The 15,893-nt window shown below is 38.1% G+C and overlaps 1 protein-coding gene across 2 annotated transcripts in view; it reads left to right on the plus strand.

Annotated features, from left to right (window-relative positions):
- Positions 1–5,120: 5,120 nt before the first annotated feature.
- The window catches only part of LOC115246192 (mucin-5AC-like), an 88,311-nt gene continuing 77,538 nt past the window's right edge, over positions 5,121–15,893 (plus strand). For both annotated transcript variants that reach the window (XM_029824851.1, XM_029824852.1), the window contains exon 1: positions 5,121–5,205. The gene's annotated coding sequence lies outside the window, so the exon portion shown is untranslated. The remainder of the gene's footprint in view (positions 5,206–15,893) is intronic.

Genomic DNA, 15,893 nt, shown 5'->3' on the forward strand with positions numbered 1-15,893 from the left:
AAGGGTTAGTAAAAAGTTAAGACGAGTGGAAATAAGTGTACTTTTAAAATTCAAAATGTCATTTACTCTTTAGTTCTAGAGTAATAATAAATTTTGTGTTGCAGGATTATATATTCTTTAGGAAATAATTGGAAATGATTGTCTAAACATATTTTTTTATCATAACTTTTTAAAGATTTGTATTTATAACTAATTGTAAGTTTCTTTTATAATTAAATGACGTGCGGGTTTTGGAATGATTCTGGAAATAAACTCACGACATGAAATATGAAAATTGAAAATTTTGTGAATTTTGCATCTTAATTTTCCCCGATATATATCGATATATAAGGTACATATTTTTATGTCTACATTATACATGTCCATTTCTATGTAACCAAAAGATGTAAAAGTACTTAAATAGTATGCATGACTACAATATTAAAAGAGATAATACTATAATCCATCTTTGTATGTTTATCTCTTTTAGTTACATTTACAATATATTTCTCTTTTTCTTCAAATCTCGTATATATATTTATTTCATTGTATATAAATTGGATAAATTTGATAACGCGTATTGGCCGAACATATTACGCATAAATTGATAAATATATTTCTAAACAGATTCCGCGTGATCGTGTGTATCTAAAAGATGAAACTAAATCTTCTAGCATCCGGCGACGTGTTGTTTCACACGCGTGCACGTGTTACGTTCGACGAACGTCTCGCGAGGTGAATGCCAGGCCGTTGCTGCCGCGACGCTTTCGCTTTCGCTTTCTCCTTCGCGTGCCATCTCGCAGTAACATCTCGGGGCCGATCCTTCTGCGGGGGAGAAAAAATTGGCTACGATTTATAGGAAAGCAATGTCACACCTACGCTTTGCGCGTATCGGTAATTTAATAATAGACCGAAGTCTACTTGTATTACATTGCACCGTATGACGATCATTACGAGTCGGATTCGCGAGCAATTGATGGATCGATCCGGGTATCGCGCAACACTATAGACACAGTACAAATGCTTCATGTTGAAATTTTCTGCGATATATTATTATTCAATGGCGATTTTATATTTTTTTTCTTCTAAAAAAACAGTGGTTTATGATTTTAATTTTTATGTAATAAATATCCGCGCCATTATTCACGTACGTGCAAATTTTATTAAATTTAAAATCAGAATCTTTTTGTATCTTTTCATCTTTATTCTTGAACTGACAGTTATAAGATGTATGAAAACTTTCCGAATCTTCAATTTGTTAAATATCAATTTTTTCATTAAGTATCAACAACTTGCGATGTTACGATAAGAACGTAGACCATCCGGCGCCCCGGAAACGATCTCCAAGTTCATTTCCGTTGCGACTTCTAATTAGCCGGAGATGAAAATCGGCGACGCGACATCGCGGATCGTCAGGTAGCATCGATTCGATCGTTCGGGCGTTCGTCGAATGATTTAGCCACAAGATCGCCTGAAGACGTTGCTGCCGAGCTTTTCCCTTCTCTCTCCTTTCTCTTTCTCTCTCTCTCTCTCTCTCTCTCTTTCTCTATTCGAATAAAAGTCGACGAGAGAAAAAGAGAAAGAGAGAGAGGGAGAGGGACCAGAGCTCGTAACGAAATTACTTGTTTTGAAACCCGGAGAAACCGGTTCTCAGAGTCGAGACTCTCGCTCGTTTGCCTCGCGTCGTCTGTGTACGGTTTCTACTCTCGGGCATGAACACACTTACACGTACGTATAAACCCTACTGAAATATACCGAGGCATATCAGGATACCTGGTGCGAGGTATTAGAAGCGGGTACACCACGCCGCACGCAATTTTCCGACTCTCGAAGGCAGCGACCTTGCCTCGCGCGCGCCGCGAAAGAAGGCTGCCGCACCGTCTCTCTTTCGGATGTCGCGGATTTTTAAAGCATATTTAAAAAAGATACACCTAACATATAATGACATCTAACATTTTTTTTTCAAAGAAATATTTGCATTTTTTTTTTTATGTGAACTTTGATTTGTAAAGAACAGATTAATTTTTTTTTAAATTTTTATTTCGCGCTTAATTTTTCGCATCACGTGGCACTTAATCGAAATAGATTTTTTATAAAATTTTTAACGAAGATGTAAAGATAACTCCATACTTGTATTATTCAAATATAAAAAATTAAAGTAAAAAAATCATTCCGATTAGTCAAGTATCTCGTCAACTAAGTGAAACATCTACATATCTATCTTTAATTCTGTGGTAACATTACAATTATTTGTGCAATTAATTGATTAAATTACGTCACATGCATTTGCGTGCTATGTCGCGTGCGACGAAACGGCTATTTATTTTTCGAAAGTACGTTGCCTTTTATCTCGCAGACGCAACAAACATCTATCGCGACAACAAGAAGCATCTCAGACTGGTCCTTTGTTCGGCTGCGGGATACGCATTACGATTCATTATAATGAAGATAGTCTGCGAGGTAGACTACCTTGAGGATAATGAGCCGATTATATACGGACCGTACGCGCAGCGAGATTGTCTTGATTATAATGAATTCGTCGGGAACGAAGACGGGGAACGAATGAGCGAGCGAGCGAACGAATGAAGGAACGAACGATTCGCTTCTTTCCGGATGCTGTTAAATGCTGCTAGTTGGTATAGCAGCCGATGCATAAGTGGTCTCTCTCTCTCTCTTTCTCTATTCGAATAAAAGTCGACGAGAGAAAAAGAGAAAGAGAGAGAGGGAGAGGGACCAGAGCTCGTAACGAAATTACTTGTTTTGAAACCCGGAGAAACCGGTTCTCAGAGTCGAGACTCTCGCTCGTTTGCCTCGCGTCGTCTGTGTACGGTTTCTACTCTCGGGCATGAACACACTTACACGTACGTATAAACCCTACTGAAATATACCGAGGCATATCAGGATACCTGGTGCGAGGTATTAGAAGCGGGTACACCACGCCGCACGCAATTTTCCGACTCTCGAAGGCAGCGACCTTGCCTCGCGCGCGCCGCGAAAGAAGGCTGCCGCACCGTCTCTCTTTCGGATGTCGCGGATTTTTAAAGCATATTTAAAAAAGATACACCTAACATATAATGACATCTAACATTTTTTTTTCAAAGAAATATTTGCATTTTTTTTTTTATGTGAACTTTGATTTGTAAAGAACAGATTAATTTTTTTTTAAATTTTTATTTCGCGCTTAATTTTTCGCATCACGTGGCACTTAATCGAAATAGATTTTTTATAAAATTTTTAACGAAGATGTAAAGATAACTCCATACTTGTATTATTCAAATATAAAAAATTAAAGTTAAAAAATCATTCCGATTAGTCAAGTATCTCGTCAACTAAGTGAAACATCTACATATCTATCTTTAATTCTGTGGTAACATTACAATTATTTGTGCAATTAATTGATTAAATTACGTCACATGCATTTGCGTGCTATGTCGCGTGCGACGAAACGGCTATTTATTTTTCGAAAGTACGTTGCCTTTTATCTCGCAGACGCAACAAACATCTATCGCGACAACAAGAAGCATCTCAGACTGGTCCTTTGTTCGGCTGCGGGATACGCATTACGATTCATTATAATGAAGATAGTCTGCGAGGTAGACTACCTTGAGGATAATGAGCCGATTATATACGGACCGTACGCGCAGCGAGATTGTCTTGATTATAATGAATTCGTCGGGAACGAAGACGGGGAACGAATGAGCGAGCGAGCGAACGAATGAAGGAACGAACGATTCGCTTCTTTCCGGATGCTGTTAAATGCTGCTAGTTGGTATAGCAGCCGATGCATAAGTGGAATCTGAGAATAAGAAGTCGAAGAGGAATGTGCTTGGAACGAGTACAATTACATGACTTACCGTTACATATTTATACGAGAAGTGATGTTATGAAAATTATCGTTTACTATCTTCTTCTAAAATCTTCCTCTTATACAGTAAAAAAAGATCGCGATACTTCTTTGTTTTCATCGCATCGTCGAAAGTAGAAAATTGAAAAATACATTATTTTAATTTGAATTGATATACGAATATTTTTTATGCAACTACTTTTTAATCTTTTTTCTTTGATATCATTATGATTGCTATAGAAAATCAATTTGAAAAAACATTTTAAATTGCAAAGAAAAATATATTTTCTGAAAAGATTTCTTCTCTTTTTAAACTGTTTCAGTTTGACATACGGTATCGTTAACACGTTAAAAGACTTTATCCTGTCATATTCGCCAACGCAACGAACTGCTCAATATCGAACGAGAAAGTATGAAAATGAAATGCACTCGCGAATTGTCACCGCTAAATGGATTCGGCGCACGTTCTCGCGAAATGCAGTCTTCGCGTTGAATTTTTTTTTTTCGCGTCGTTCGCTGACGCATCCTCTCTTTATGAATATTCCAGTGTTGATTACGGTGATGCCGTGCCATTGTTGCTTACCGGAACAGCCGTTGCTTGTTCGCGATCTCTCTCTTGTTCTCGATTCGAGAAACGAGGATTTCGATACGTTGCGATGTTGTCTATACTGAATAAAAGATTGAATTGTTTTCATCCATTTAAAAAATTACATCAATTAATATAATCACTTATTAATAAAATTGATATCCTTAATGAAATTATCTGGCAATAATGCTCGAGTATCGCTCGTAATAATGACGAAATGCATAAATTGCAATTTCAGTATTAAAGTAAAAAGTAGCGAACCTAATATATAATTATTGGCGTGAATGATTATCGTTATACGAGTACGACCGATGTGAGAAAGACGCGATCGTTCGCGTGTCTTTAAACCGGGATTAACCTTTCGCGAAGTTTTGATGGATCACCTGGCATTACAAATTGCCGCTTAATCCATCAACCAAGTTCAGCAGTTGCGGCAATTATTTTAATGTTCGCATGCACCTCGACACTCGCGTTCGTCCATGCGCTTGAACTACGTTCGAAATTGCATGTGCGTATACGCACGTAGACATATTACACACGTGTGGTACTAACATCTGATTTATCGAAAAGTAAAACGGTGGATTTTGAAATTCGCAGAATTATAGTTGCAGAAGCCTTGATATCAATTAAAATTTTGTTACATATTCGGAGATGTGTGTTTCTAAAAAGAAGGGTTGTTGTGTTGTTTCTAATAATTTTCTTTTTATTTTCAGATTTTAAATTCATCTCCGTGGGCCTCGCATGTATGGTACAGCCTGCATAACGACCCTTCGACATATGGCACTGCGATGAACAAGTAAGTACGCTAAGCTTATTTATTCAAACTACAGAATTTTGCAAACATTTTTATTTTGGTTGTTGGAGAATTTACTCTACACTCCGCGAAATTCTATAGCGTTTTATTTTGCATCCGTATCGGCGATTAATCTCACTCGCCGAGACTGCGCTCGCGATCGATCGCCACGTGAATTCCGATCGCCGAAGCGTCGGACGACGATTAATAAGTCTCCAATCAAGCCTCCGCTACGAACAGAGCGTATTTCCTTTTTTTTTTCTTACGGCGACAGCCGTTTCTACAGTTACAATTACGATCGCGATCGTATAAATCACGCTTCGAAGAACCTTCGTGGAGCCTCTGTGCCATTCTTGTCTGCCGGAGGGCGCTCTCTTTCTCTCTCTCTTTCTCTCTCGTGGTATGACATATAAACATTATACGAGCGAGTGCGATACTCTACTGCCGTTGTATATATGTACGATCACGCGACATAGTTACCCGCATGGTTATAACCGGGCATTATCATTGTCGATGCGCGTAATTGCCTCTCTACGGTTGTACGCACGATGTACTATGAGGCCGCGACGGTCCTTATCTGTACCTACGCAGACCATCTAAAGTAATTTTATAAAAAAAGGATATAATTATGCGTAAAACGCTAGAAGCAGTTTTGTATGTTAATTGTATCGAATGACCAATCAATTGAATACGCGATTGTAATTAAATACAGTTCGAGAAATCACCTTGTATATCTTACACCCGAACGGCATCATAAACAAGGAGAAGTGAAACATGGTGGTGGTGACAAAATAAAGAAAGAGAGGCCTTTGTTAAGTCGAGCGTCACGTTATCACCGCGCGATCATCGTCGTTGCGACGACGGGTTACGATGTAACGGCACTTTAAAGCTCATCTCTTTCCTCTCTCTCTTCCCTCTACCCTTCCTTCCATTGTGCCCTTTTTCTCTCACTTTTTCGCAGCGGGTCGTGCGTGCAACCGCGCCGTTGTCTGATGCATATGCGAGTGTTTGTGCGATGCATCCTCCTCCGGTCGTTTTGAATAATACCGGAAATCGCGACTCACACGCGGCTTGGCTTCTACCTCAACGATTCTCGCTGCGTGTCGAGCATAAAGATGATCGCGCTGTCGAAGAAAGTTTTGACGATTATATTATTACTTGAATTGCATTATTTACTGGAAAAGATTGAAGAATGTACATTCTTATAAATATTTAACGCGAGTGAATATATCATGCTCTTCGTACATACATACGAATGGTTCGTGCGTTGCAATTTTGTGAGTTATCTTTATCGCGCGAAGCATTCTGTCGAGTTCACTTCGCTTCTCTATACTCTCTGGAAATCCCGTGTTCCCTCAGGAACTCGAGTATCACAAAAGGAGAAACGCTTACGTAAAGTCTATTTACATAAACATTTCTTCAGTGAGGGGAGAGAAGTGAGAGAGAGATGTGGCTTCGCTGCAGATCATTTCTCTCCATCGCTACCGGAAGTCTAAGTTTCCGAAGGGAACGTATACAGCAATCGTAGACGGCACGATAGTTTTGGGTAGGAAGAGTTAATCCATCACCGGATCGAAAATAGCGGAATCTGGCATCGGCGATATGTATCACGGAGATGAGGGAGGGAGAGGGTGGAGGGCGTAGGGGGTCGCGGAATTGAATACAGCGAAAGGGCGCGCGTCGGCCGACAGAAATTGAAACGTCGCGCGGAAATTGAACGGCAGCACGAGAGGCAAACGAAACCTTTCCGCGACCGTGCACTCCGTGCGATTCGGTCGGCCGATCCTGACGCGGAAATGGAAGCGTCGCTTGTAAACTGGAGATCTTATAAATCAGTCCGGCATTTTTTGCGGCGAAACGACGCGAAGTCGCGCCCGAAAAGGTAAGATAGTATGGAATTTTGCCATTGTCCGACCCGCACGATGCGTTTTCTCCTACGTCTATTTATTCGCTGTCACGAAAAGAGAGAATCGTTCTTCTTATATATGTCGTACACAGAATGTCTCAAAATAGCTCTTTTCACTGTAGATTTTTCTTGAACGAAGACGCCGAGGAATCTGAATGACGATTAAAATTAAGAGCTTTTAGTAGAATATAGAAGTTTGTCTAGTACACTAACAATAAGTTAAGACGGACGATGATAACATATTTTTTCATTTTATTTCAAGTGGACTTTATTTTAATAGAATTTTAATTTAATGTTTAATTATAAAATAATGGCTTTTGACATGGCTAATAAGAAATAATATTTTAATTGGTCAAAGAAAATATAGTAAAAATATGATAAGAATATTCATTGAAATTAGGATATATTATAAATATATATTATAAATATTAGGATATATATATATATAATTTTTTTTTTCGTATTTTTTTCAACTTTGTTCTGTAACGATACAGCGCGAAGTAATAAAATCAACGAGCCATAAAATCGTTCGAAAATATTTTCTATCAATGTCAACGATGTCGTATGAACGAAAAATGTGAACTATCAATTGTATGTAGTTTGAAAAATATTGCGTTTTGCTATTACAGTTGTTTAAAAGTAAAAGTTACGAGTAAAAATTTTTTTTTTCTTTGTATCTTTATAATATAACTTTTTTATATTTTCTATTACTTTTTTCTAAACATGAAGTTTTAAAAATATATTGTAGTAAGTTCTAAAAATATGAAATTGTAATTTTCTCTACAATTTTCAGAAGTGCAATTTTAGAGAAATAATATTTTATATAGATATAACACTAAGGAAGTTTGTGTGTATGTGTATAAAGACAATTTAGCAACAAGGAAAAATGAAAAGACAATTTTATTGTTAGTTAAAAAATTAAATTTTCTACCAGAAAACCTAGGTTATTTTTATTAATATTTATATTGGATCGATTAAAGTCTCGATTCGCATGAGTAATGTAATGAAATCTTTTTTTTTTGGTTATCGCTTTTATCTGTTGGATTCGGCAAGAAGAACTTGCGTAATATATTCCCATTTTGTCTAGTGTGCGAATATTTTTATATATGTATAACCAAGTATAATATATTTCTTTGTCTTCTTGTATTGGGATATTTTGCTTCGCCGCGTCGCGTCGTGTGATCTAGTGCATTTGGAAATCAAAGATCCGATTACGTGACGAGGCGATTTGCTGGTAGCAAATCCGGTCGTATATCGGGTACATTCACGCAAACGAATCTCGTGTCGCTTACTCCGTCATTTCTTGCCTCATCCACGCTTCGTGTGAATTTCGCCCAAGGGCGGCGTCGCCTTGCGATACATTGCATTGAATCACTTAGATGCATGCATACACTAGATGCAGTTGTGCGGCACGTGCTACCGAGAAGCAGCAGGTGATACGTGTATTTATACGAGCACTTATCGCCATGAGATTACGTCTCTCTAATCTCTATCTGGTACACGTACATATTCAATCTCGTATACATTGCCTCTGGATACATTCATGTATCTTCATCGCGGGTCACGTGTAAGGAAATTTTCCGTGTGTCGCATTTGCCATTGTGATGAATTTGATATACCAATAGTGCCTGATAATTTTTGATGAATTCTGGAAAACCTGATATATATTGATAAAAGAAAGAGAGAAATACACGGCTAATGTGTGTTATTGTAAGTAAATTTAATTTTAGAAAAATATAAGCATTATTTTTTTTCAACTCTATTTTTTTGCGAATTTTTGGCGATTAACAATTTTTATTAAAATTTTATCTAAATAAAAATACATTATTTCAAAATGTGTATATATACTCAGGTTTGTATATAAGTTTATTTATAAAAATATTTTACATTATTAATTGTTTCTCTTAAAAAAAGGCACAATAGCTCTATTGTTGGTGTCGTTACATTTGAGCTTTCTACGACATTCTTATTTTAGATTATATTTTCGTGCGGAAAGTATCAACTCTATTTGCTATGTTTATAATTCCTTAAATACACTTAGCGCCATTTTATACATTATATCAATCAATATTATAGCGCCGATTATGGGTGACAGTGATTATTTAATGTGTCAAGACTCGATCGGCACGTCCGCCATCGATTTTTCGACGAGTACTCGGTAAGACGGATATCAATTAAGAGGCAGCGCGTTTCCCAGAAAGCGCACGGATCTTTTTGCTTATCCTTGTCGGGGTTCCCACAGTTTCTCTTCCTTTATTCTTTCCTGCGGACCGACCGCTCTCAGGTTAAGCAGCTAGGGAAGAAATCCTTTGAATATAATGCTGGTTGTTATCGCGCGCGTCAAGGGTTGGTTCATTTGATTGTTGGTCTCTTTGATTGTTATCTCTTCTTCGGTAGCTCGCAATAGATCCGCAACAGTTCGCGTTAATGAATCGTCGTCTTGAATCGTCTCTACTGACTGCGCCGAATTTTAAGAAAATCTGACTTAAAGTTCGCAATTTTTGCAACGATTAGCAGTCGCGTTGTAGCTTTCGATTTTTTGAATTTTACTTTTAAATTTTGAACTATATCTAAAAAATACGATTATACACAGTTACCGCAATTTTTAAGTTTTAAAAAAATTTTATTATCATTAGGAAGAAAGAGAGAACGGGAGAGAATGATTAGAGAGGGAATTTTTAAAAGTTTCGACAACTATAATTTTGATGTTCCGTAATGAACAGGTTAAATATTTATCGACTGTTGCAAAATCGTGATAAAGAACTGACTTTGAAAATAACCTTCGCGAGAGTTTTAGATCTCTGCAATATACTATATCTCGTTATCGCGCCCGCCGCTCGATCGTTTTTCCTCGACTCGTCGACCAATCTTCGTCCCCGCCTTCTATTCGTGACAGGTCTGCAACAGTTTGCCACTTACAGCACCTTCCGCTCCCTCGGCTATAACCTTCTCTCATTAACGTCCGTTACTTCGCACTCGATTCCGCACCCGGAACTATCTCAGGCTCGCTTTTCTCTCCCATTATTTCGCCGGTTTGCGGAACAAGGATGTGCCAGGATGCCAAAATGCAGCAATCTTCTTTTGTCGTAAAACGGTACGGTACTCGTAAAAGAAATATGAGATGATTCGCAAGACTTTAATGATGGACTTATTTCAATAAAGAATGAGCAAAATTTTTAGAGTGGACAAATGTATTTAAAGAAATCATTATTTTTTTATTTTAATTAAAAAATTTTTTTTGATGTAAGATATGTGTATAGGCATAATCAAGATTAGAATTAAAATTCTGCAGAAGTTGTCCATCATTTTGTAATAAGACGAGAATGTAATTGAGATTTCGTTTGACGCAAACATCCCGCATTGATCTGTAGCAATTGTACATGAGTTTCCAATCGTGCTTGCAACCTTGCTCCATAAACATGTTCGGTAATGGGGTGTATGTGTATATATATATGTCTTCTTGATCATGCGTCACCACTTTTTCCCTGGCACAGCATGAACCAATGTTCTACTGACCTACATACGAGACATTTATTTCGAAGCGCGTGTCAACTCCTGGAAAGTCATGAAATTGAATTTGATAGCGGGATTGTACAAATAGAAAACCCTGTTTCAATGGAATCAACTTGACTGAAACAATATATAAAATCGAATCAATCTGACTAAAACAATGGGTAAAATTGAAAATTTTTTTGTTTTAGAATCATATAATATATTTTATGTGAACAAATTTATTATTTTCTTTCTCTTTTCATAGAAATGTTTTTAGGCGCTTGAAGCTTTGTATTCTCAAGTTTTTGAGTTCTGAATCTTCCGACTTTTAAATATACATTTGATTCGATGTATTTTAAAGATCGCATTTGTTAATAGAGAATTATTGATATAATAAATATCGGATCGGAGTTATAACGAAATATAATCTATTATACAATGCATGGTGTATTACATTTTATGCATTTTCGAGTACTTTATATATTTTATTTTTCGTGTCGTGTGTTTGCATTTTCACATTATTTCAAATATCAAATATTAAATTCTGATAAAGAATTAATATTATTCAAAATTTCTCATTCTCGTGTTGTTTTAAATTCGTGTAAATTGTGAAGGAATATTATTTATTTAAACACATTCGTATCGATCGCATTCTCGATTCGCGATGGAAATGTGGTGTCATCGCACGAACAATGTGGCGATGATTTATGATTATCGTCGTAATAAGCTGCACGTATTGCCTCTCGTTTTCCTCGCGGCGCACCTGCGTGCCGTTGCCGCGCAGCGGTTGCATCCTTACTGGGTCAACACGCCGCGCGTGCGATCGATATCTTCACCTTGCCGAGACACGAGCGTGCACCGGCGATCTGACCTACTGACTTACAAGCGGCAGCAGGTCGCCGAGAACGAGGATACGGGGCTCGTGCTCTGAAAACCGGACCGTCGGCAGCGGGCAGTTAGATGGGATCGGATATGACGATTCTCGAGTGCATTCAATGATTGCTCAGAGTGCATGATTGTTATTTCGACGCGCTCTCCAATCATCATCGTTGATAAATCGTCCTTATCCGTCCCGGACGTCAAATGAGCAATGAGAAAAATACATACAACGAAGATTCTAAAATTACAACCATCTCAAATATGATGAAACTATATATATGAGTCTATACTAATTACTCTATTAATCTAATTTTTCGAGAGAAGATGATACGCGATGTAATGTGCGATGAGACGCGAAACATAGAGAAGAACATACATAACAGTGTCAGAGCGATAAAACAGTCGTGAATTATATCGGGCGCAGGCTATCAACGGAGATAGAACGCGAGCTAATTAATCGTGAATGGAGTGCGATATCGAGTTAGGAAATATAGCGAGTGGTTATTCCGGCCGATAGACGAAGAAACGACTCCGGCATAGATCGTCGAACCGTGGCTCGATCGGTCCCAATAGTACACGCGATCTGACGATTTGTCATTCGCATCGATGGTTATAGTCGCGGTAGCATATGGCTGATTTTGCGGTTAAGAACATGATGCGGTATGAGAGAATGGGCGAACAAACGGTCGAATGGATCCGTGTAACAAGATTGGCTGGATTCGAGAATAACGCATTTCTGCATTGCGGAAAACTGCAGTTTTAGACAATACACGAATTTATGAGTAGAAATTTGCGCATTTGTTGCACTTCTCTTAATGGAATTTATATATTTAATTAAATATCATGTAATGTTTAAATAAAATAATTTTTTACAATTAGCGTGCGCGGATCACATGAGAGGAATACGATACTGCAACAAAATTAGCTGATATCGATATTTTTTATTATTACAGATACATATATTTAATCGCGGATATATTACGTAGAACTTGAATATTATTTCCGAAAAAATTATGTATTATGCATACTTCTCTTTATTATGATTGTACATAGATATATTTGCAAATTATGTACACGATAAATATAAGTAATATTTTCGAGAAAATTTGATTCCATCATCTTTTCAGAATGTTCTTTTATATTTTTTTTTTTTTATATTTAGATAAACCCTGTATATTTTCATATTTTTAAAAAATTATATAATTAAAGAAATTAAAAGTCTTGTTAACAATATTTAACATAACTGCGTCACATTACATGAAACTTCGTAAATAGATGCTCACTTCGTCAAATTCTTGCATCACTTTTAAACGCTTATTATTTAATTATAAATTGATGTCGATAGAAGGACAAGAGTATCACTACTCTCTGTGCTTTATTCACGGGAGCTCATTACAAAGTTTAATCTAACTGCGAGAGTATTCCGCAGATGAGATCACGTAACCAGATGTATAACGGATTAATTAGGTTTAGGTTTAAGTTGCATTAGTTTCAGAACGCGTTTACCTCAATATCGACATAGACAGATCGCGAAACTTTTTCGACTTTATCCGTTACACGAAATGAAACATCTTCAGCGCTCGAAATCATGTTATTCGCGTTTTCCATGATTTTTTTTTTTTTATTATTATGAAACGATTGCAGCAATGCCATAAAAGTGAAATATAAGGAAAACATATACGCTCAAAAGTACTTGCATCTTGTTCTTGTAATTCACCAATAAAAATGACTCAGCCTTTACCCATTACGCTTTATCGTTCTTTTACGGTCGTAAAATTTAATTTTATCCGAACCATTGTTTATGAGCGGATGTACTTTAAGCGACTATCTTTATACATATATGTATATATATATGTATTATACATCAACAAACTCGACCTCGATATAGAGAACATAAAGATTTCACTTCTCAATAGGGTCAAATAGAATTGAACGTTGGGAAGAAAAGTATATTGAAACTCGTGGCGAGTAGTAACTAAAAGTCGAGTTACGTACGGCTAATTCGCGTTGCGTTTTAACGTCGATCCAGTTAAATTCGCGTTGAGTATCGTCGAAATAAAACTGAAAGAGTTGCGGCGGTTTTGTATTTCATATTTTTAAGCGAGAATAATAACCGATAACGAATACGAATCACGAAGTGGAATCGCGCGGAAAATCGTGCCGACATTGCCCAGGCAATTCCATTACGGTCGGCACGTCAATTCGATCCTGTCCTTTACCTGTTTTCTCTTGCCTTGCTCCCACCTCTCCCCCTCTTGCTCTCTCTTTCGATCGCTCGATTTCCATGCTTCGCGCAAATGTGAGTTTTATGAATAGCGAATAAATGGTTTCGTTAATCGAACCGTAATCAAGAGTATTATAACGAGATAATAATTTTCAGTCTCTCATTGCGCTCTGCACTGCTCTCTCTCTCTCTCTCTCTCTCTCTCTCTCTGTCTTTCTTTAATTCTTTCTTTCTCTTTTTTTTTTAGGTTTTCTCTCTCTCTCCATTCTGCATGGATGAACAAAAGCGCAGCGCCGTTTTATGGCGCGGTATTATTTTCATTAATTGCTAGAAAGATGTAATTAAATCAATAACCTTCGGGCTATCTATCGACGTGAAAATACGCGAGAATAACGGAGCTAGTGATCATTTTAAGTCGGCTTCATTTACCGTAGCTTCCAATTGATATCGAAAAAAAAAAAAAAACCAAAATGCTCACAAATAATTTCTCATAAAATTACATCTTTATATCTTGAGAATATCAAAGAGAAGGAATAATTGTAAAGGAAACCTAGATAACTTTTATAAAACAAAACTTTGAGATAATATAATATTCTTAAATGATAATTTTTAAAGCACGAATATATAAATAAATATATATGTAACTCACTATCGTTTTTAAATCACGATGCGACCATCTAACATGGTATGTAAAGATCTTTTTTTTTTTATTTTTGTCTCAACATTCATTCTAATAAGTATATAGTTAGTTCGTCGAAACATATGTTAAAATCGATCTTTCGGTTCAATAAAAATATCTCTTCGCAAAATATGGCGCCGTCATGACGTCTTGTCCGACGGTGCCTCATACGCTTAGCTTTATTCAACGGTTCGGAAGGAAATAGAGCGCGGAATACGATAGCTTGCGGCATCCGGGATTGAGCGTGTACCGGTGTTCCGGCATCGGACCGCTGTATTGTAACGCGGGCGGTCTTGGAATTTGCTCGTCTGCTCAGAAATCTCTCGTTGAGATAGGGATTTTCCGATATTAATATACGCTCGTCGGAGGAAGGCGCGCTTCGGGTAATCGAGGGCGCTCATTTCATATCGTTATTACACGCGGCGAGCAGCGGAAATTTTGACGCGGATGTTACGCCCGAGGCTACCGTTATCCGTGACGATGATTCTACGACCAAAGTTTTCTGCACGAACCCAATTGAGGCTTCCACGCCGCGGATAATCGCCGCGTTGTTCGCCGATTTTCCAATGTGTCGCTTTATCGCTCGCGATGCATCGAATACAATCGCGATCAGGTGAATCGTAATATTCGAATAAATTATCCTAAAATTATGTCGACGATCAATTCACACGTACACACAAACTATGAGCCGAGACTTATCGCTTCCAGTTTATTAGACTCGCGAAAATCGAGCGATTGACGAAGCGATCGACGATCGCTAAGCAATATACGGTGGATTTACGAGCTATTCATGGGACGAGGAGTTTCGCACAAGTTTTAAGCAAATCCCTTCAGGATGCGTGCGAGCTTTGTATAGGCTTTGTATAGCTTCGTGCGGGGAAAGCTCAGGCGGAAGATTCCGAAAAGATTCCGTTCGCGGACGAGCCCGACCGCGCTTCTTGTCATTATAAGGATGCTCCTACGGGAAAATCCTAGCGAGATACGATATAGATACGCGCGTTGGGCGGGTGCGAGATGAGCCCTGGCACGCGGCAGGAATAATATTAATCTCCGCTCCAAAACGAAAGGGGAGCGCGAAAGGACGTCCCGGTGAACCTTTCTCTCGTCTTTCTTTCCCTCACTCGGGCGTCGGGGAAAATCGGAGAGGACGAATACGATGACTTAGAAAGTGTTCGGAGACGCAAGAAAGAATATTGCTCCTCCGAATAGTCGCCGGGGATCGGGAGGAAGAGAAAGTGGGAAGATAAGGTATCGATCGACCGATACGCAAAGACGGCAGAGATTCCCTTATGCAGAACGAATCAAGGGAGCCGCTCGAGTCGCATGCGGTTATCTGGAGAACGTGGTTATTGAAATGCTTTCTAACTCTTAGGAGGAAGAGAAATAAGGTATCGATCGACCGATACGCAAAGACGGCAGAGATTCCCTTATGCAGAACGAATCAAGGGAGCCGCTCGAGTCGCACGAGTCGCATTGGAGAACGTGGTTATTGAAATGCTTTCTAACTCTTT

Source organism: Formica exsecta, unplaced genomic scaffold (assembly GCF_003651465.1).
Source record: "Formica exsecta isolate Colony F162 unplaced genomic scaffold, ASM365146v1 scaffold140, whole genome shotgun sequence".
Classification (NCBI taxonomy): Eukaryota; Metazoa; Arthropoda; class Insecta; order Hymenoptera; family Formicidae; genus Formica; species Formica exsecta.